This window comes from Otolemur garnettii, unplaced genomic scaffold (genome assembly GCF_000181295.1).
Source record: "Otolemur garnettii isolate 467f Iridium unplaced genomic scaffold, OtoGar3 scaffold00002, whole genome shotgun sequence".
Taxonomy (NCBI): domain Eukaryota; kingdom Metazoa; phylum Chordata; class Mammalia; order Primates; family Galagidae; genus Otolemur; species Otolemur garnettii.
The window spans coordinates 31,880,964-31,904,725 of NW_003852397.1; the positions used below are offsets into that span (position 1 = coordinate 31,880,964).

At 37.3% G+C, this 23,762-nt stretch overlaps 1 protein-coding gene across 3 annotated transcripts in view; it reads right to left on the bottom strand.

The window, feature by feature from the left end:
- Positions 1 to 23,762, bottom strand: part of ATP2C1 (ATPase secretory pathway Ca2+ transporting 1) — a 154,808-nt gene that overhangs the window by 117,896 nt on the left and 13,150 nt on the right. The window contains exon 1 of one of the 3 annotated variants that reach the window (XM_023513613.1): positions 203 to 448. The exons of 1 other annotated variant lie outside the window; for it this stretch is intronic. The gene's annotated coding sequence lies outside the window, so the exon portion shown is untranslated. Of the gene's footprint in view, positions 1 to 158; positions 449 to 23,762 lie in introns of those variants that run through there. One more of the 3 variants, XM_023513617.1, reaches the window with a different exon arrangement.

Here is a 23,762-nt window from a genome sequence, read left to right on the forward strand (position 1 = left end):
CCCGCATCCGCCCTCTCGGCTGCCTGCAACGTCCCCACCTCACGCCAGCGGGGCGGCGCCCTAGAGACGCCCCCCAGCCAGGGTATCCCTGAAAGCTCCCTTTCTTCGGGACGTGGAAGTTTCTGGAAATGGGGGTCGGAGGTAATACAGGTACCCACTAAAAGATCCAGACGCCCCTCTCCTCCAGGCTGCGGGGACTCACCCGCAAAGCTCGCGGGGGCGCCCCGCGCGCCTCGGGCGAAAGAGAGGTGCTCGCGATGCGGCGGCGCAAGGTGGGAGCCTGCTCTCGTCGTGAGAAGTAGTGAGCAGGCGGGGAGGGGGAAAGAGAGGAGGTGAGGGGGCCCGTCACGGTCGGCCCGGCCGGCTCGGCGCGACCGCGCTGATCTACTCCCGCCTCTGCCTCCTGCGCTCCGCCCCTCCCCGCCACCGGCCGCCCCGGTGCAGCCCGCACTCCCGGGCCCGCCGTGCACCGAGCTTTGTAGCTACTACTTCCGCTGCGAGAGGCGCGCGCGCATGCGCACTAGCACCCACGGGCGGGAAAGACGGAAATGAAATGAGGCAGAGCCTTCGGCCCCCGCTTGGGCGCTGTTTGGGACCTGAGCTGCCCGGTAGGACGGCGCGCGGGTAGGGCGGCCCAACCTGTCCCTGCCTGCCCAGTGGTGGCTTCTCGCTACCCCCCAGGATGGTACCCTTTTTCGTTTCTACACACCCACTGGGCTAGAGATCGAACATTCGCCCGCGCCCTGCGTTGGCCACTCATTCCCACGAGGCGGCCGCCAAGTCGGGCCGAGCGGACCGGCGCAGTCATGGCCGCTGTCTCCCGGGCGTTTGAGCGCTCCCTGGAAAGTCCACAGGGGAAGCCCCTCCCGTGAGGACGGCCGTCACAATCTCGGCGGGCGACGCGAGGGCAGCGGAGGGAAGGGACAAGCGCAGACAGGCGCCAGTGTTCCTGCCAGGGAATGGGGCACCGTGGGCAGCCTCCTGAGTCTCGCACACTCACTTGCAAACCTTAGCTCTGGCTACTTCACACCTCTTGCGGGAGCTGGTCATCTCAGAGCGACTTCCCAAAATTCTGTCCCGGTAAAAGGGCTGTGCTTTAGGTCCTGCGTGTAATGAGAGCCAAGGTTCAGCCGCAGAGAGGTCCAAGGAGAACTAATCTTATTTATTTAAGAGTGTTAAGGAACTAGTGAGAGGCTCAACCAGTGAGTATAATAGAAACCAAGCGTCCAGCGATTGAAGCTAAAGAACGGGTACTTTGGCCACTGGCTATGTCTTTTCCCACGTGAATCTTTCAATTGCTCAATACATCACCCAGACCCCTAGTAATTGCTTTTTAATGGGCGGTTGATTTTAATTAGCCTTGGTAAGCCAGACACAGTAGACATGGCCGTCGGCCCCTCACACCGATATCCACTAGAGGGCAGGGCTACACCTGCTGAATTCTTCCGCATCCTTCGAAGAACTCTGGGCAGACCAAATGAAAACCCTTTATGCTACAGGTATTTTTCTCCAGCAGCACTTACCCTTGTTTACAAATTTGCCCCGACCTCAGGTCTTGTAACATATTCCAATATACTTTCTAACCACACGTTTACCATCAAAAATGGACTAGTTTGCCTTTTTTTCTACATTTGTTCCCAAATAGGTGGAACTAGTGTCGGATCAAAAATTCTGGACAGCTTTCTAGATTTGTCTTTCTTTTAAGAAATGATGAGCTGTTACTCAATGAGGTCACATAAAAGTCTCTGTCAACTAGTTATCTAGTCTATGACCTCTCCCTTGCATGCTAAGTGATTTTTCTCTCAGTAGCATGAGCCTATGATTTTGTACAATGAAAGTACTATATCTCTTCTTCAATATTGTAATCAATTTGCAATGGTTGTTAGTGGACTTACTGAAACTTGACACACAGCAGCATAGTAAAAGCAAAAAATCTAAGGTAGATTGCACAATATATTAACATATGCACTTACAGAATTCGATATTGAATCACTTTAATTATATGAAACATTTTATCAACAGAAGCTTTTCAGACTTACCTATTGTGCACTGCAATACTCTAGCATTAACTGAATCCATAATTAACTCCCACAAAAATTTATAAATCCATGATTTTTACTTAAAGTGACTTAAACTGAAATTTTACTTGTGGTTGCCTGAATTGTGAAAGACATTGTTTCTATTGCTAACCCAAAATATAAACTGGATAAGACGAGCTTTGCCAAGAAGAAATCTTACATATTTCATTCTTAATCCTCTGTCAGTCATCTCACCAGGCTTGGGAGCATCAGAGAACGAAATGATAGCTGATTAAACCACATAGCTGGAGCTTCATCAACCTATCTCTACAGTATGATCCTTTTGTACTTGAATACCTGTATACCTTCCCTGCCAAGCTAGCCAACGTCAACAGTACCAATTTTCACTTCCTCTGTATATGAAAGATAGCAATAGTGTTTATTATGTATATATTTTGTACATGAAAGATAGCATTTATTAACATAATTCAAATCAGAGCAGTGGGAAAAGCTTGGGCCATAAGATTCAAAAGCCTGCTTTTTTCCTCCCAGCATCTCCTCCAACCATCTAATCTGCCATGAGACTGTCATGCAGTTAATCTCCTCATCTTCAGGGAAGGAAATGAAAATATATGTGAACCACAAATGTAAATTACACATATATGGTATGCCCTCTGTATCTGCAGGCTTCAAATCTGTGGATTCAATCAACTGTAGATCAAAAATAGTCAAAGAAAATAATTACAATATAACAAAAACAATACAAATTATTTGAACCATGCTACATGTAATAATATAGCAACTACTTACGTTGCATTTCTATTGTATTAATCTAGAGATGACAAAGTATATGCAAATACATGCATGGGTTATATGCAAATATGCTATTTTTGAGGGACTTCAGCATCTGTGGAATTTGGTGTCCATAGGGGTTCTAGAATGAATCCTTCAAAATACTAAGGGACAACTATATATTTTTACACACACATATATAAATGTCTTGCAATTAAGTTCTCTGTAGCACTTTTTCTAGGATGAGTTCTTGAACTTCATTCTCTGACCTCCTATGATAGCTCTGATGGCCATCGAGAAAAAGTGCCAAAATTACTTTAAAGGATAGGATATGCACTGATACTGTGCTTAGCTTCCTAAGGAAAGAACTTCAGATGTGACTATAGTCATATTCAGCAATGAGATATATGGGCCTCTTTCTAGGATGAGTTCATGAACTTAATTTTCAGACCTTGAATATGTTCATATATAGACCTTCCTTTTTGCTCATAAGATTATTGTGGCTCGGCGCCTATAGCTCAACCGGCTAAGGTGCCAGCCACGTACACCTAAGGTGGCGGGTTCGAATCCCCAGCCCAGGCCCGCCAAACAACAATGACGGCTGCAACCAAAAAATAGCCGGGCGTTGTGGTGTGAGTTGTGTCCCAGCTACTTGGGAGGCGGAGGCAGGAGACTCGCTAGAGCCCAGGAGTTGGAGGTTGCTGTGAGCTGTAATGCCACGGCACTCTACCCAGGGGGACAGCTTGAGGCTCTGTCTCAAAATAAATAAATAAATAAAATAAAATAAAAAAATAAAAGATTATTGTAAGGATCTGATTTAAATAAAGCAGGTTGTAAATTATAAACCCTACAGAGAAACAAGAACATTCCTGGAGTATTAGCCAGCTAGAATGAGATTGTTGGCAATAAAATATATTATATCCAAGTTTCCTCTTATTTCCTTGGTTCTAAATATTTAACCTACAAAATTAAATGCATCTGATGCAAAAAGTGGTCACATGAGCAATAAAAGAAAATCCATTTTATCTGCTTGGGAGAAATATAACAAATGAAAAGATTGAGGAAGAATGGTCATGATGTTCTAATTTTATTTATAATGTTCTTTATTCCACAGATGATGTGAGACATCATGTTTCTAATGTCAAATTTAATAATGGGCATTTTTATAAACCTGATTGAGAAAGGACTATCTGGTCCCCTAAGATTTAAAAACTAAAACTTGGAAAAGATCATTTTAAAATCTTTCTTCAATTAGTTAATGTCTTATTTTAAAGGTTGTTTGAACAATTGTTTAAAGTACCAGAGGTTAATGGTTAAGAAATTTTACCTATTTCTAGCAAGGAAATTGTCATTTTTTTTTAAGTCAGACATTTTTAAAGCATGTAAAGATGCAACACTTCTGTAAGCTGACCTACTCCAACAAAAACAATGAAAGTATTTTTATTCTTATAGGATAAAGGATGTGCTAAGTGTCAAGTGTAGGAAAATTTATTGCAGAGAGGGTCATATGAAATCAATGTCTAACAACCATCTACCAAAATTGCTATAAACTTACCTAGTTCCCTGCTTTAGCAGTGTTAGAAGAATAAAAGTTGGAAGCCAGAATAAAAATTGAAGGACTCGGGTGGCACCTGTGGCTGAGTGAGTTGGGCACCGACTCCATATACCAAGGATGGTGGCTCAAACCTGGCCACAGCCAAACTGCAACAAAAAAAAAAATAGCCAGGTGTTGTGGCAGGCACCTGTAGTCCCAGTTGCTCAGGAGGCTGAGGCAAGAGAATCGCCTAAGCCCAAGAGCTAGAGGTTGCTATGAGCTGTGATGCCAAGGCACTCCGCCAAGGGTGACAAAGTAAAACTCTGTCTTTAAAAAAAAAAAAATTGAAGGACTCACATATCTAAGCTACCTGTGTTTGGTTGGTTTTAATAGTACACAGATTCCAAGTTCGCTACAACGAACTTACCACCCACAGAATTCCATAGCCTCTTTCATACTTGCCAACTTTCTTAGCATGAAATATTTAATGAAACTGAGCAGAAGAAACTAAAGTAGAAAATTAAAGTATACTCTTTTATTTTTAAAGAAGTTTATTCTGAGTATGATTCAGTTTCCCCATTCAACAGCTTCTGAACCCATGGTGATATTTGGCATCTTCAATATATACTACCAATATACTAGGTTAGAGGTAAAGATGGATTTGGGTGCATCTGAGGATAAGAAAGGGAAGGAGGAAGAGCAAAGTGAGTGCAAGTCCCATATCCAAAAGTCAGCTCTGTACTTCATCATTTCCATGGAAATTAAACATAACAGTATTCCAAATTATAGAAAACCCAACATCTAGAGGAAACTGAGCCCTGATCTTTAGCATAAGACTCACTTCCTGCTTGAGAGACCTGGCGAATCATGAGAATGGCACATGAGTTGTGTGCATGCAGATCAGAAAACTGACCTCCAAGAGAAAATGTATGTATGAGGTGTGGGAATAATAATTATAGTAAAGATTCTCTAGAAGTCAAAGGTCTTTTGATGCTGGAGGCAGAGGTTATGTTCAAGGTCTGCAGTTTTGCAAAAACATAGGTGTAAACATTCTTTCTGACCTTCTCCATGTCCTCCCTAATCTGTGCTCATGTCGGGCAAGCAGTTTTTATCTACTTCTTCAGGTTATATGATAATAAATATGGACCCGAGGTTTACCGGGAGGGTTCCTCCCAGAGTTCCTCAGTCCCCCGACACAGACTTTGTGTCAAGCCTCTTCATTCCCCTGCCAAGATCCCATCATCTGGTGACCTCCAAATCCCTTCATATTTTGAGATATAAAACCCATTTAAGAGATACCATTCTCTTTAGTTTCCAACTTGCCTAATTCTCTCTGGCCCCAAAACATCTGACTGAAATGAAGACCTATTGAATAAATGAGTGATCCGGAAAATGGTCATTGTAAATAAATACAGATATTTTTTGTTGAGTGAATAAATATAATCCCGCCTATGGCTAGGCTACTTACTTCCTATGATCAAAGTCCATGCTTCTGGTTCCCTGTAAAGCAAAGAGGAATTAAGAGATTCTAAGAAGTTTAAAAGCAAACCTACATTTCCAAAAACCACAAAGGGGTTAGCTAGGACAACAAGATCTGAATGGGCGGAAGTCCTAATCATTGCAAGAAGTACTCAATATTAAGCACTGCCCAGAGGAAATAAAATTGCACACCCAGATTCTGAGCCCAGGTAACCATTTGAAATTAAAAGATAATTTAAGTGCTGAGGTGGTTGCTTCCATGTATGTGGGAAATTTCAGCTAAGCCTGTGCTTTGGATTTTGATGGCATGCATATTAACGTCTGACAAAACTGAAAGAAGGCATTATATAGCAGGTCCTCAACATCCTTTCTTTCCTTGTTGATTCATTCTAATATTGATGGGGGAAAGATAATTCCTGGCTGGGAAAACTGTGTTGTTTGCGTGTTCTCCCCAGTCTGTATTGTTTTTCTCCAGGTACTCCAGTTTCCTCCCACAAAGATGTTTATGTTTAGGTTAATTGACATGTCTAAATCTTCCCATTACAAATGAGTGTGGGTGTGTGTGAGTGTACCCTCTGACAGAAGGCATCCTGTCCTGGGTTGGTTTCCAGCTTGCACCTTGAGCTGCTGAGACAGGTGCCAGCCACTCACAACACTAAACTGGAAATAACTGGGTAAATAATTCTCATTAATCTTTCTTACATGTATGAATACCTTACATTTCAATATTTAACATTAGAAGATCTTTTATTTAGAAGTTTGGTAATGTTTTTGTCATAGTTTCCACAAACCTATCAATAATGTAAAGTGAGGACTTACTGTAATTTCCTGCACCATCTTCAATCATATCTTAAGGACCAAGGAATTTACTCTTAATTCCTGGACAAGACAGCTAGGAGACTATGTATAAATAACAGGCCTTAGAATAGCTGAATGAGTTAAGTTGCTACTGGGCAGTGTCTTCTACTAACTTTGAAAGCATTGCTGATACATTGGTTGTCACAAATAGTTGAAACTATTGGATGAATTCTGTATCCTGTCTGCAGGTCCCTGCTGTATTTACATTAACAGCCTAGGCCTCTTCCCTCCATTTAAATGCTTTCTCAACTTCCCATGAGAAACATTTTCAGTCTCTTTATCCTGTTGCACGCTGGGGTCTGAGAGAGCTGTAGGAAAGGATGCATTTCCTAATTCCTCCAAAATGGCACATTTTTCACTTAAAGATTTTCTATCCCAGCATCTTCTAGAAGTCAGATATTTTGTGCAAAGCTTGCATCTTTGCCTAAACTTGTCCCATGTCTTTCCAGGCCCCCTGCAGAAATCATCTTTCTCCACTGTGCTTCCTTTTGTGAAAATAAATGAGAAAAAAAGGCCCCAAAAAGTCATTATGAGGGAGATACACAACACAGAAATTGCCAAAGGTTTTATGAGGATCCTAAAGTTTGCCCTAGACTATCATGCAAACAGACCATTACTCTCACTAAGCATACTACATAAAATATGGAACACATTTCGAGGAAGTGGTTTGTAAGACAGATAATGGAGAAGAGGAAATGACAATTTGGTAATATGGTTTGTGATACAAATGATAAAGAAAAGGAATTACACATTGCAAGAAAGAGTTTTTGCAACATAAGCAAATTGTTAAACCGCTAGGTTAGAAAATGTATTACTAAAAAGAAAGATCAGGTTGGAAATTAGATTAGAGGCATTAACAGTGTGCCTTCAGACAACTTTATTTTTGCTTTCTTGGTTATAGAAGCTAAGATTTGTGTAGCCTAAATCAAAGACATCTTAAAAATTTAAGATTGCCAAATGATCTATATTTGAGAGAATTTAAAAAATGGGAATTTGGGGGAAAGCTTTCTACAGGCTAGAAACAAATAACCTGAAGTGAAAGTAGGGCTTGCACTGGCCTCATCAGCCCCAAATTCAAATAGCTGAATGCAAAACTGTTTTCTAAAACGCTGCTATATCAACTAATAGGAATATTGGTATTCTAAGTGAGCAATAGCCCAATATGGAATATTTAATAGGAAGCTTACAAACAAAAAATTATGTCAGTCCCTTTGAGGTCAGTGAAGGGAACTCTCTGTCATATTACAAATGAATATTATGAGTTTGATGAATATCAAACATCCATTCCTGGCCAGCACCTATGTGTACCATGCAGGGGCCCACACTGGCCTTCCTAGGGCCCATCACTACCACCTTGCTGACTAGAGGCCCAAAGATCAGTACGCCCAAGGCCCACTGCCACAACCATTGGCAATCCTACCTGCTAACTCCAGCAATAGGATCACTATGCACTCAAGTGCCACTCAGGGGCCAAAAAACCAGCCCACCTGGCATACCCATCCAGCAAAGCTGCCCCATAGCTTCCATAGACAACCACAGCTTAAACCACTGAGGAACTTGCAGATAGCAGGGACATTGGTTATAGCTGAAGAAATCATATGGTGACTACACTGGTTCCCTCATCTAGTAAAAGCCAAATCTCTCCCAACTGATACTAGATATAGCTACATGAAAAAAGTCTTTGTCTACAAAAGTTATTCCATAAAATTGGAAGAAGCTACTATTACATCAGATACACAGATATTAATGTAGGGAAATAAGAAACATGAAAAAAATCACAGAAACACGACACCTCCAAAGAAACACAAATAGTTCATTATAACAAACCCCAAAGAAAAGGAAGTGTAAAAATGCCTGAAAAGGAACTCAAAATCATGATCTTAAGGAAATTCAGTAATATGCAAAAGGACACAGGCAAACAATACCAAAAAATCAAGAAAACAATTCATGATCTGAATGAGAAGTTCAACACAAAGATATCATAAAAAGAACTAAACAAAAACCTCAAAACTAACAGATTCAAGAAATGAAATGAATAATACAATCAAGAGCTTCAGCAGTAGACTAGATTAAGCAGAAGAACTTGAAGATAGGTCTTTTGAAATAATCCAGTCAAACAAAAAAAAAAAAAAAAAGAGGAAGAAGGAGAAGGCCAAAAAATGTTAAAAGAATGAAGAAAGTCTACATAGAGAAAAAAGAAATCCTATATGAGACATGGGAGACCATAAAGAAAACAAATATTAGCATTTTGAAGTTTGACAAGGAAAAGAGATGAAAAAAAACCATACTTATTTAATAAAATAATAGCTGAAAATTCTCCAAATCTTTAAAAAGATACAAACAGCCAGATATAGGAAGCTCAAAGATCTTCAAATAGCTTCAATTCAAATAGTTCTCTCCAGGGTACATTATAAAGTATCAAAAGTCAAAAACAAAAAGAATTATAAAAACAGTAAGAAAAAATGTCAAGTCATATTTAAGGAAATCCCAATCAGACTAACAGCAAATATTTAATGGAAACCTTACAGGCCAAGGGAGAATGGGATAATCAGAGTACTTAAAGAAAAGAAAAAAAAAAAAAAACTGCCAGCCAAGAATACCATGCCAAAAAGCTATCTTTCAGAAATAAAGGAAAAATAGTCTTTCCCAGAAAGCAAAAACAGAGAATTCACTACTATAAGACCATTGTACAAGAAATGGTTAGGGGAATCCTACATCTGGAAGTGAAATAACAATATCCACCATTATAAAAACATAGGAAAGTATAAAACTCCCTTGTAGAACAGACATACAAATAAGAAAGACAAAAGAATCAAACATTATCACCACAGAAAACCACTAAACTGCAGAGAGAAACAATAAGAAAGGAAGAATGGAATAAATAATATACAAAGCAATTAGAAAACAATTAACAAAAGAACAGCAGTAAATCCTCATTTATCAATGATAAATTTGGTGTAGATGTTTAAATTTGCCCAATTAAAAGATACAGACTTGCTGAATGGGTAAGAAAAAACAAGACCCAACTATATCATCTGTAAAGACACACATATATTGGAAGTGAAGGAGTTGAAAAAGATATTCCACACAAATGGAAACCAGAATTGTACAGTGATAGCTATACTTACATCAAACAAAATAAATTTTAAGTTAAAACACATAAAAAGAGACAAGGTCATCACATAAGGATAAAGCAATCAGTTCAGCAAGAGGATATAACAATTATAAATATCTATGCAGCCAATACTTCAAATATATAAAGCAAATACTATTAGAGCTAAAGAGAGAAATAGATCTCTATATGATAATAGTTGAAAACTTCAACACCCCCTTCAGTACTGGACAGATGATGTAGACAGAAATCAACAATAAAACATGAACTCAAACTGTACTACAATAGCAAGGACAAACCCAAAATTAGAGTAGGAAAGGAGCAATAAAGATTAGAGCTGAAATAAACAAAATTGAGACAAAAAAGCACACAAGATCAACAAAATGAAGTGTTTTTCTTTGAAGATAAACAAAATTGACAAACCGTTAGCTATGCTAAGAAAAAAAGAGGGAAGATCCAAATAAATAAAATAGGAAACAAGGAGACATTACAACAGATAGCAGTTGAAATGCAAAGATTCATAGCATACAAACAACTATGGTATAGGCCAACAAGTTGGAAAACCTAGAGGAAATGGATATATTTCTGGACACTTATAACCTGCAAAAGTGAACCAGAAAGAAACAAAAAACTTGAACAGACTAATAATGATTCAGTAATAAAAGCCTCCCAACAAAGATAACCCCAAGAATTGATTGCTTTACTGCTGAATTTTTACCAAATTTCTAAAAAGGAACTAAAACCAATTCATCTCAGACTATTCTCCCCCAAATTGAAGAGGATAGATGAGGGAACTCTTTCTAACTCATTCGATAAGATCAGCATTATACTAACAACAAAACCAGATGAGGACACAACAACAACAAAAAAGAAAACTACAGGCCCATATCTCAGAATAACATAGGTGCAAAAATGCTCAACAAAATACTAGCCACCAAATCCAATAGCACATTACAAAGATAATATACCATGATCAAGTGGGATTAGCCCAAGGATGCAACATATACGAATCAATAAGTATAATAAATCACATTGACAGAATAAAGTACAAAAACCATATGGCCATCTCAATAGATGCAGAAAGAGCATTTGATAAAATTCAAAATCCCTCCATGCTAAAAATCTCAACAATTATGTATAGAGGGAAGATATCTCAATGTAATAAAGGCCATGATAAACCCACAAGTAAGACCATAAAGAAAGGGGTAAAGCTAAGACCTAAAGTAAGACAAAGATACCCACTTTTACCACTTTATTCAACATTGTACTGGAAGTCCTAGCCAGAGCAATTAGATAAGAGACAGAATTAAAAACATCCAAATTAGAAAAGAAGTTAAACTGTCCCTCTTTGCAGATGACATAATCTTATATATAAAATTCTAAATACTCCACCAAAAATACTTTCAGAACTGATAAATGAATTCAGTAAAATTGCAGTATACAAATTGAACATATAAGAATCAGTAGCATTTCTAAAAACCTTATTGACTAGCTAAAAAGAAATCAAGAAGTTAGTCTCATTACAATAGCTATTTTAAAAAAACCCTAGGTACCAGGTGGCACCTGTGGCTCAAAGGAGTAAGGCACTGGCCCCATATGCTGGAGGTGGTGGGTTCAAACCCAGCCCTGGCCAAAAACTGCAAAAACAACAACAACAACAACAACAAAAAAAACCCCTAGGTATTAATTTAACTATTGATGAGAGAAATAATAAAGGACACCCCCAGATGGAAAGAAAGTACATGCTAATAGACTGAAAATGTATAACCCAAATCAATCTACATATTCAATGCAATAGCAATTGAAATATCAATAATATTTTTCAAAGAAATTGAAAAAAAATTTTTTTAATTTGTATGAAACCACAAAAGACCCCAAGTAACTGAAGCAGTCCTGAGCAAAAAGAACATAGCTTGAAAATATACTACAAAACAATAGTAAATCAAAACAGCATGGTATTGGTATAAAAACAGACATGGAACAGAGTAGAGAATCCAGAAATGAATTCATATATTTATAGATGTTTATAAGCAACTGATTCTTAACAAAGGAGACAAGAACATACATTGAGGAAGGAACACTCTCTTAAACAAATGGTACTGGGAAAACATATCCATATGAAGAATAAAATTAGGTACCTCACTATCACCATATACAAAAATTAACCCAAAATGGATTAAAGACTTAAATGTAAAACTCAAAACTTTAAGACTAATGGAAGAAAACTTAGGGGAAGTGCTTCAGGTCATTGGTCTAGAATCAAGATTTTTATGGGTAAGGCTTCAAAAGTACAGGCAGCAAAACCAAAAATAGACAAAGGGGACTATACCAAACTAAAAATTTTCTGTATAGCAAAGAAAATAATGATCAGAGTGAAGAGACAGTCTGTAGAATGGAAGAAAATATTTTTTTTTTGTTTGAGACAGAGCCTCAAGCTATCCCCCTGGGTAGAGTGCTGTGGCTTCACAGCTCACAGCAACCTCCAACTCCTGGGCTCAAGCGAGTCTCCTGCCTCAGCCTCCCAAGTAGCTGGGACCACAGGCACCTGCTACAATGCCCGGCTATTTTTTGGTTGCAGCCGTCATTGTTGTTTGGGGGGTCCGGGCTGGATTCGAACCCGCCACCTTAGGTGTATGTGACTGGGGCCTTAGCCACTTCAGCCACAGGCGCCGAGCCACAGAAGAAAATATTTACAAAGTATTAGGCCGCACCTGTGGCTCAAAGGAGTAGGGTGCCAGCCCCATATGCCAGAGGTAATGGGTTCAAACCCAGCCCTGGCCAAAAACTGCAAAAAAAAAAAAAAATATATATATATATATATATTTATACAGAGTTATATATATATTTATATTTTTTATATTTATATTTTATATATTATACAGAGTAATAACTGACAAAATATCCAGAAAATATAAGGAACTCAAATAACTCAAGAGCTTGAAAACCAACTCAGAAAAACCAAATAATCTGATTAAAAATGGGCAAATAGTCTGAATAGATATTTCTCAAAAGAAGACATAACAAATGGCCGAGTATATGAAAAAATGCTCAACATCACTAATCATCAGGGAAGTGCAAATCAAAACCACAATGACATATCATCTCACCCTAATTAGAATTTCTATTATCAAGAAGACAAAAAATAAAAGCTGGCAAGGATATGGAGAAAAGGGAACTCTTACATACTATTGATGGGAGTGTGAATTAATATAACCAGTATGGAAAACAGTATGGATGTTCCTCAAAAAAAGCTAAAAATAAATCCAGGAATCCCACTATAGGGTATTTGTTCAAAGGAAAGGAAATCAGTATATTGAAGATATACCTACACCTTCATGTCAATTGCAGCATTATTTACAATAGCCAAGATACAGAATCAACCTAAATATTCATCAATAGATGACTGAATAAATAAAATGTAGTGTGTATATACAATGGAATACTATTCAGCCATAAAAAGAAAGAAATCCTGTCATTTACAGCGACATGGATGATCCTGGAGGACATTATGATAAGTGATAGGCATAAAAGATAAATACTACATTATTACACTCGTACATGAAAGGTGAAAATGTTGAACCCATAGACTTAAAGGGTAGGAGAGTGGTTACTGGAGCTGAAAGGGTAAGAGGAAGGGGGATAGAAAAAGGTTGTTTAACAGTTACAAAACTATAGCTAGCTAGGAATAATAAGTTCTGGTGTTTTATATGACCATAGAATAATGATAATTAACAAAAATGTTTGCTTTTTGTCATCCTCTAGTGTGGAGGCTAGAGTACTGTGGCATCATCATAGTTCATTGCACCTTCAGTCTCCTAGACTCAAGCGATCCTTCTGCCCATTGTGTGCTACCATGCTTGGCTAATTTTTAAATTGTTTGTAGAGCCAGGGACTTGCTGTGTTGCTCAGGCTGGTCTCAAACTCCTGCCCTCAAGTGATCTTCCTGTCTCAGCCTCCCAAAGTGCTAGGATTACAGGCATGAGCCATCACATTCAGCCAACAATAATTTGTTGTACATTTTCATGTAGCTAGAAGAGAGGATTCTAAATGTTCCTAACACAAACAAATGATAACATAGGGTGGCCATAAAGTTCTTGTGCAGTGTAAATAGTTACAACTATGGCACATGAACTTTATAGGCGCTCTGTATTTTCAGGTGATGTATGTGCTAATTACCCTGATTTGATCATTACACATTGTATACATGTATCAAAACATCATTCTGTATCCCATAAAAATGAACAATTATGTGTCAACTAAAATAAACAAAGGAAAACAAAAATCTTTTCATCCCAGCATCATTAGTGTAAGTATTTCTCAAAGTGTGACCTCACGACCAGAAGCATCAATATCACCTGGGAACTTAGTAGAAATGTAAATTACACACTCCACTTGGACCTACTGAATCAGAAATTGTGGGAGTTGGACCCCGCAAACTGCGATTTAGCAAGACTTCCCAGTGCTTCTGAATGATTGGAAGTGTTGTAGCCATCTTTTTACCCCTCCTTACACCCTTCCTCAGTAACAAGGCAATACAAGGGATAGCAAAGTAGTGATGAGAAGAAGCCAAGTCCTTTAATATATAATTCAGTTTGCAAGTAATCGACTCTGGGGCCTGTGCTCCCACTGGACTTCCTTTAATGTGAGATAAATAAATAAGTTACGTTTTCTATTACTTGCAACTAGAAGCATCTAACTGATAGGTTGAATGAGAAAAAAATTTAGTTTTTCTACTAGGTTAAATGTCAATTGGTTGATGCTTTGGCTGTTCTTATAAAAGTTAAGAATTCTTTTTTTCTTTAAAGTTTAGATTTTAATACAACACAACATATTCAAATGATAAAATATTAAGTCAATATCTTAAAATGCTAATGGCAATGCTAATTAATAAGATAATAATATTAATAATAATTATTGATAATAATTGATAATAAGATGTTTAAAAAACTGAATAAGAGAATGTGTTTTTAAAGTAATTACCATCTTAGCAGATAAAGTAGAATATTGGCTATTGATTCCAGAAGTTCTGTTGATAAGTGTTTCTTATTACTACTTAGGAACATTTAAAAATTATATAAGTGTAACTTATCTTGAAAATTAGTCAGTTTTTAGAATTTTTACTTATGTGGTTGCATGCCCTGGCACTAGGTTTTGTGTTTTTTTGTTTAACGAACAATTTCTTAGCAATTCTACTATAGAATTTCAAAAATTAATTTAAGTTTATACCTTCCTCTTTTCCCCTGATAAACTTGGCAGAGATATTTATTATTTTGCAATTTTCACATCTATTTGTTTCTATTGTCTAATGTAGAATATTTAAAAAGCTATGGCATTTGTGGTTTTTTTTTTTTTTAAAAACCCTACAAATATTTTTTCCTACTTTAAATGACCAAATTGCTCATTGTAACCCTGGAAAAGTACAAAAGTGCTTGGAAAGGTAAAGATGTCAGCACTGCACATTAATTAAACATTTAAATTACTTTTAGGGAAATGAGAATTAATTTTTACCAAACAGACATCAAAACTATGCCTTTATTCAGGGCTTTTACTTCAAATTGAATTGTCACAACCCTGCCAGGTAAGCAGACTAGATTTCATTCATTGCTTTTAATGGGTGACAAAGCTGAGATTCACACACAGGAAACTTCCAGAACAAGAGTTTCTTACCATTCAACACAAAGTCAGGAGCGAAATATTCATCTTGGGTAAGTACCCATCTATCCCTTAATGTTTCCACAAAGTCCCCTTAGAAAATATACACATATAAGAAGCTGCCCTGTTTATTTTATCATTTTGTTTTGTTAAATTCTTGCCTCTTTCAACTTAATGTGGCTTTCTGCACCCTTGATAGTGACTAATTCCAGAGTCAAGGATATCTGCCCCATAGCTCATTGGCCGCAACTCAAGATTGTATGAATTAATAAGGTCATTGTCTACATTTATTCACTTGTTCTTATTCAACCTTCAACGTCATCAGTGGGAAATCATGCTTCAAGCTGTTCTAGAATCCCCTGGATTTCTCAGAGTTAAAAAGTACTGCTAAAATGGGAGTGTAATCTCATGAATAAATAAACACAGATAGACATCTTCAAGAGATTATTCAATAGGTAATTGAGACATGTTCATTAACAGGCTCTATTGAAAAATCAACAGAATACATATTAAACATATGCTCTAGTATCTAAAAATCACTAAGAAGTATTAGGAATATTGATTTCATCTCTCCAGTTACACTTTTTTTTTATTCTAAGTCTTTATAATTATATTGAAATATCAACCAGAGTAGTAGTTAGGAAAAGTTGTGTTGCTTTGTTTTGTTTTCTTTTGCTTTTTAATGTTAAGACCTTATAATGGTTTTAGATAGTAAAGAGGACATAACAACTATTAGGCCTTTATTATATTCTATAATTTAAACCAACAGTTAAAATTCTCAGTTGCCACATCAGGTTAATTAGCTATAAAAGGATATAAACAGGTAAGAACATATTTAGATTATATTCTTAGATTGCCTAAAGATTTCTTGCATTACTAAGAAGCATTATATGTATATAATGGTGGGCATGGGCCAAGGGGGTTGAAAATGGTCAATTAAGAATTTGTGAAGCTATAAGTCATCATTACTATCTTTCTGGCTTTAACAGTGACTTTCTAAATTCTAAATGGCATACACTATTTTTGAGAACATATGGATTTTGAAAATATGCAGCATCAAATGATCTGCATCAGTGGTTTTCAGAGTTGGTCTCTACCACTTGAGAATTTTTAAATGCAAATACTTGAACCCCACCCCGTCCTACTGAATTAGCAATTCTGGAGGTAGGTCACAGCATTCTGGGTTTTAACTGTTCCTTCAGGTGATTCCAATTTGTGCTAAACACTGATGTACCAGAAGTATAAAATTTTCATCATTGTGCTAATAGTTCTGAGTTCTAAAAAACAAAGTAAGTGTGTACAGGTCTACCTTTGAGACATTGGAGGTGTAGTTCCAGACCACCACAATAAAACAAATATTGCAATAAATAGAGTCATACAATTTTGTTTCCTGGTACATTTAAAAGTTAACACTATTAAAAAAAATTAACACTATACTATAATCCATTAAGTGTGCAAAAGCATCACTTAAAAAATGAATACATCTTATTAAACAATACTTTATTGCTAAAAATACTAATGATCATCTGAGCCTTTAGTGAATTGTAAACTTTTTGCTGTTAGAATCTTCCCTCAACATTGATGGCTGCTGACTGATCAGGGTGGTGGTTGCTGAAGGTTCAGGGACTGTGGCAATTTCCGAAAATAAGATAGTAATGAAGTTTGTAGCATCAATTGATGCTTTTTTGAACAGAAGATTTCTCCACAATGTGAGTGCTATTTGATGACATTTTATTCAAAGAACTTCTTTCAAATTATAGTCAATCTTTTCAAACCCTGCTACTGCTTTAGCATTAAATTTATGTAATATTCTGAATCCTTTGTTACCATTTCAACAATATTCACAGCTTCTTCATCAAGAGTAGATTCCATCTCAAGAAACTACTTTTTTGAGCATTCATAGGAAGCAACTCCTAATCCTTTCACGTTTTATCATGAGATTGCAGCAATTCAATTGTCTCTTCAAACTCTACTTCTAATTCTCTTGCTATTTCCACCATATCTACAGTTACTGCCTATACTGAAGTCTTAAACTCCTTGAAAGCATCCATGAAAGTTGGATTCAATATCTTCCAAACTCTTGTTAATGTTGATATTTTAACCTTCTCCTGTGAAACATGAATATTCTTAATGGTATCTAGAATGATAAATGCTTTCCAGAAGGCATTCAGTTGACTTTGCCCAGAGCCATCAGAGGAGTCACTATCTATGGTGGCTATTCCCTTATAAAATGTATTTCTTAAATAATAAGACTTGAAAGTCAAAATTGCTCCTTGACTCATAGACTGCAGAATGGATGTTGTGTTAGCAGGTATGAAAATAGCATTATTCTCTTTCAGCATTGCCCTTATAGCTCTTGGGTGACTAGGTTCAGTGTCAAGAGCAATAATATTTGTTTTTTGTTTTTTGGGGTTTGGGGATTTTTTTTTATTGAATGGTAACTATGTACATTGATGCACTTCTGGGGTACAATGTGGGGTTTTCACACACAACCCACAACACTTTCATCAAACTGGTAAGAGCGGTAATATTTGGAAGGAAGTCTTTTTTTCTCCTGAGTTAGTAGGTCTCAATCAGGGGCTTAAACTATTCAGTGAATCATGATATAAACACATGTGCTGTCATCCAGGCTTTGTAGTTCCATTTCTAGAGAACAAGCAGAATAGATTAGCATAATTTATAAGGGCCCTAGGATTTTTGGAAGGGTAGATAATCACTGGCTTTAACTTAAAGCCACCAACTGCATTAATCTCTAACGAGAGTGTCAGCCTATCCTTTGAAGCTTTGAAGCTTTGACTTTTCCTCTCCTGCTATAGAAGTTCTAGATAGCATCTTTTTCCAATAGCAGGCTATTTTATTTACATTAAAAGTCTGTTGTTTAATATAGCCACCTTCATTAATGATCTTAGCTAGATAACTTGCTGAAGCTTCTACATTAGTAATTGCTGCTTCATCTTAGACTTTTATACTGTGGAGATGGCTTTCTTAACCCTCATGAATTATCCTCTGCTAGCTTTCAACTTCTCTTCTGCAGCTTTCTGACTGCTCTCAGGCTTCATAGAATTAATGAGAGTTAGGGCCTTGCTCTGGATTAGGCTGTGGTTTAAGAGAATATTGTGTTTAGTTTGATCTTCTATCCAGACCATGACAGCTTTCTCTGTATCAGTACTAAGGCTGTATAACTTTCTTATCATTTGTGTGTTCACAGTATAGCACTTTTATTTTCCTTCAACAACTTTTCCTTTGTATTCACAACTTGACTAACTAGTGTAAGAGGCTAGCTTTTGGCTTATTGTGGCTTTTAACATGCCTTCCTCACTAAGCTTCACATTTCTAGCTTTTGATTAAGCTTGTGAGAGACTCATGACTCTTCCTTTCATTTGAACACCTCCAGGCCATTATTGGGTTATTAATTAGCCTAATTTCAATATTGTTGTGTCTCGGAGAATAGGGAGGCCCATGCAGAGGGCAAGAGACAGGGAATGGGGATGGGGGGGTCAGTGGAGCAATCAGAACACACACATTATCCATTCAGTTCATTGTCTTATATGGGAACAGTTTGTGGCACCCCAAAGCAATTACTGTAGTAACATTGCTGATCACTGATCACAGATCACTATAATAGGTATAATAATAATAAAATAGTAAAAAAATGTGATTTTAAAATATTGCAATAATTATCAAAATGTGACACAGAGACATGAAGTGAGCGCATGCTTTTGGAAAAATAGTACTGATGATTGCCACAAACCTTCAATTTCTGAAAAAACACAGTATCTGTGAAGCACTATGTATATACAGAGAGTGCCAAAAATGTATACGCATTTTAAGACAGGAAAAAAATGTATGAAAATTGTAATATTCAAGTCATGTTTGATTTCTCCAATTACAAAAAATACAGGATACAACACAATGAGATAATAAATGTTATTAGTATATACTGAATATTACAATTTTAATACAGTTTTTTCTTTCTTAAAAAAATATATATATATAGCACCCTCTGCGTGTATGTGTGGGTATGTGTGCATGTATATATATAGATACATATGCAAAGCTCAGTAAAATAAGGTATGTATCTCAGAATTTTAAACTTCCCTTCAGTGTTCTTAAATTATATAAAACTTTGCAACTTTTGGCCAGGACTGGGTTTGAACCCACCACCTCCAGCATATGGGGTCAGGGCCCTACTCTTCGAGCCACAGGCACTGCCCTCAAGCTTTGAACTTCTTTGAGTAGATACCTGTTGGTCTAAAACCAGTTATTTTAAAACATGAAGGAAAACACCTTAAAATAATAAAGAAATCTTACTTCTCCCCCTTAAGTCATTCTGAGTATCATATTAGCATAACTATGGTTTGGAAGAATTAGAACAAAAATTAGAGAGCAATTCAGTGACGATGGTGCTACGGTTGTGATTCCGGCTTTGCAGTCAGGCTTTGTTTTCTTATTCCAGATCAAGACCTTTGGAACAATGCTTCTTTGACCAGATATGTCAGGCTCTAGCAGCACCAGTCAGATGAAGAAAGAGGGGGAAAAGGCTTCACAAAACAATGAAAAAAAAAATGCCACTCTTAAAACAGTGTATTCTTCACAGAAACAGTTTTATCCTTACAAAAGTTAAGCTGTGTGACATTTCAGAGGCTATAACAATTTTTTCAAATACATTATACACAGATATTATGTTGGAGACAGAGCCAATTGTAGTTTTTCCTTGACACTAGTGAAAGGGCTTTACACAGTTTATACTACTTGATCATTTTTTAAAAAGTACTCATAAGTCTAGAGTATTCCTATTATATAATTTGTTTTATTTCTTTTGAGATGTACTTATACGCCATGGTCTGGTTAAGTGGTAAGTATTGATAATACAAGTAATGATCCAGGACATAATTATAAGCCCTGCTTACATTTAAGGACAATTATGCACAGATATAATAAACTAAGAGGACTTCAGCATTTCTGTTTACTCCAGTAAACAAAAACGTAGACATTCCAATACATTGTCAATGACCAAAACTTAGCAAAAAAGTCAAAATAATCTTTTTCTTCAGTATCAGATAAGTTATAGCAATTATCTTATAATTGCAATTAACAAATGAGTTTGCAAGAGCTTAATTACATCTTAATAAATTCTCAAATTCTTTCTTTCTCTCTCTCTCTCTCTCACCCCCTCTCTCCCTCCCTCCCTTCCTTTCTTTCTTTCCCCAGAGTCTCACTCTGCTGCCCTAAGTAGAGTACTCCATGGAATCATAGTTCACAGCAACCTCAAACTCCTGGGTTCAAGGGATCCTCTTGCCTCAGCCTCCTGAGTTTCTGAAACTACAGGTACCTGCTACCACACCTGGCTATTTTTCTGTTTTTAGTAGAGACCGAGTCTTGCTCTTGTTCAGGCTGGTCTTGGACTCCTGAGCTCAGGCAATCCATCCCTACCTTGGCCTCTCAAAGTGCTAGGAGTACAGATGTGAACCACTGTGCCTGGACCTTAAATAGTTTCTTTAGTGCTGTTTTAATTTTTCTACTGTATGGTCTTTAACAGCAACAGCATTCTCTTTCTCTCTATTTCTGATAACTGGTCTACTTGGAAGGATAGTAAACGGTGTGTATATACTGACTGAGCTAATATAGAAGTATTGAGGTCTATTTGTATTTGCAAATAATCCCTTCACAAATAATTATTCTTTAATATAAATGAGGACAGAGGAGATGGGGACTTTTGAGTTTTAGTATACCAGAATATCTTCATCTCTATCATATCATTAACAAAATATACTGAAAGAAAATTCTTCCCTTCATTCAATGAGGTTCAAAGCTGAAGCTGCTTGAAATACACTATCTTTTTGAAGCACCCTATGGCATGGACTCCTGTATGTTACGGTGTAACGCCATTGTCTGTTATATTCTTCCTCCACAGCTGAGTTTTCCGGGAAGCCAACAAACCTTATGCTTCAGGTCTTCTCACTAGCCCCTTTCAAAGTCCTGAGAGAGACCCTGGCAAACGCAACTGAATCTCAAACACTCTTTTTGCTGACTTTCTCTCCTTCACCATTCTCCTCCTATTAGGTAGCCCTGAAGTGTACATTTTGGATCTGGTTCAAATGAAGTTGAGACAGACATACATTTAAATTTCATTTAGATTTAGTGAGTTATGTAAGTGTGGTTTGTAGTCACATCTGTCTATGATTAAGTTACTGCTAACTGTCCTGATAGAGAAATGACATCCAGGAATATCCTTACTATCTGTACTAAATAACTGGGATTGAAATCGTCATATAAATTTGTGCCATGTTGTCCAGCACCTGAAGTTTGTGGGTGGTGAAAAATGAAAATAAAATCCTAAGCTCCCCAACCAACTGAACACACCCACTCTTGGCCAATGGGACCTCAGAGAAACCTTAAAGCAGAGTTCCAAGCCGTGGAAGGATGGAGGGTTGGACACACCTTGTTATGCCCCACCTTTCACTGACCACCAGTTGGCTTTCTTCCCTAAGAGTTAAACAGAACCAGCCTTTTGTTTATTGTGTTTGGGGTTTAATTTCAGAATATTATGGGGAAATAAATGTTTGAGTCAAAGTTGTAAGAGTAGCCTGTCACCCAGATCGTGTGTATAGTACCTGTTAGACATGATTTCACCCCTCCCTCATTCCTCCTCCCACCTGTTTGATTTCTGTTGAGTTTTACTTCCATATGTGCATGTAAGTATTGATCAATTGGTTCCAATCTAATAGTGAGAACATGTGGTATTTTTTATTCTTCTGATACTTCACTTAGGACAGTGGTCTCCAGTTCCATCCAGGTAGTTCAAAAGGTATTACTTCATCACTTTTTATGGCTGAGTAGTACTCCATGGCGTGCATATACTGAAATAAAGGACTTGGGAAAAATGGACTTGGACCCACACTGATGTAAATTATTGGTGATTTATTCTCACCTGCACAGGGGGCCATTGTCCTAAGACAAGCGGCCCTGAAGTGCAGGGTTTTTGTCTTTTATACCCTTTTTGTGTACAAGGAACGTTGCTGTTGGTGGGGCACCATCAGCAGGGTTACAGTTTGGGTTTACAGTTTAGGCATCAATGGTTATAACTTGGGTGGCAGTGGTTATGGTAGCAATAGTTACAGTTTGGGTAACAATGGTTACAGTTCTGTTCCTGGCAACCCTAGGGGGAAGAAGGGGGCCTGGGAACAGGCTGAGAAGCATGTTCTCTGCCACCCTGGGGCAGGGGGCATGGGAACAGGCTGGGTTACAACAATACCACATTTTATTAATCCACTCATGAATTGATGGGCACTTGGGTGGATTCCACATCTTTGTGATTGTGAATGGTGCCACAATAAATATTCTAGTGTGAGTGTCTTTTTGATAAAATGACTTGTTTTTCTTTTGGGTAAATACCCAGTAATGGGATTACTGGATCAAATAGTAGGTCTATTTTTAGTTTTTATTGCCATACTATTTTCCATAGAAGTTGTAATGGTTTACAGTCATACCATCTATGTGTTAAGTGTTCCTTTCTCTCCACATCAGCATCTATTATTTTGGGACTTTTTGAGAAAATCCATTCTCATTGGAGTTATGTCTTTTGTCCACTTTTAATGTGGTTGTTTGATATTTTTCTTGCTGATTTGCTTGAGTTCTTTGTAGATTCTAGTTACTAGCTTTTTATTTGATAAACATATGGTATGCAGATATTTTCTTCTATTCTGTAGGTTGTCTATTTGCTTTATTGATTGTTTTCTTGGCTGTGCAGAAGCTTTTCACTTTAATTAAGTTCTATTCATTAATTTTTTTTCTTTGTTGCTGTGACTTCCATTGGGGTCTTCTTCATAGATTCTTTGGCTGAGCCAAAACACAGAAGAGTTTTTTCCAACATTTTAGTCTAGAATTCTTATACTTTCATGCATTAGGTTTAAGTCAGTTATCCATCTTCAGTTAATTTTTGTGAATGGTGAGAGGTCTAGATCCTGTTTCAATTTCCTACATGTGGCTATCCAGTTTTCCCAGCACCATTTATTTAATAAGGATTCTTTTCCCCAGTGTATATTGTTGTCTGCTTTGTCCAAGATCAGATTCTCTATTCTGATCCATTAATCTTTATCTAGATTCTCTGTTCTGATTCATTGGTCTGTGTCTCTGTTCTTGTGCCAATACCATGCTGGTTTTGTTACTGTAGTCTTGTAGTATAGCTTAAGGTCTGACTCCTGATGTGCTTCTTTTGCTTAAGGTTGCTTTGGCTATTCAGAAAAACTAACCTTTTGAAAAGACTTGCTCCACCTCTGATTTTCTTTCTTTTTTTTTTTTTTTTTTTTTTTTTGAG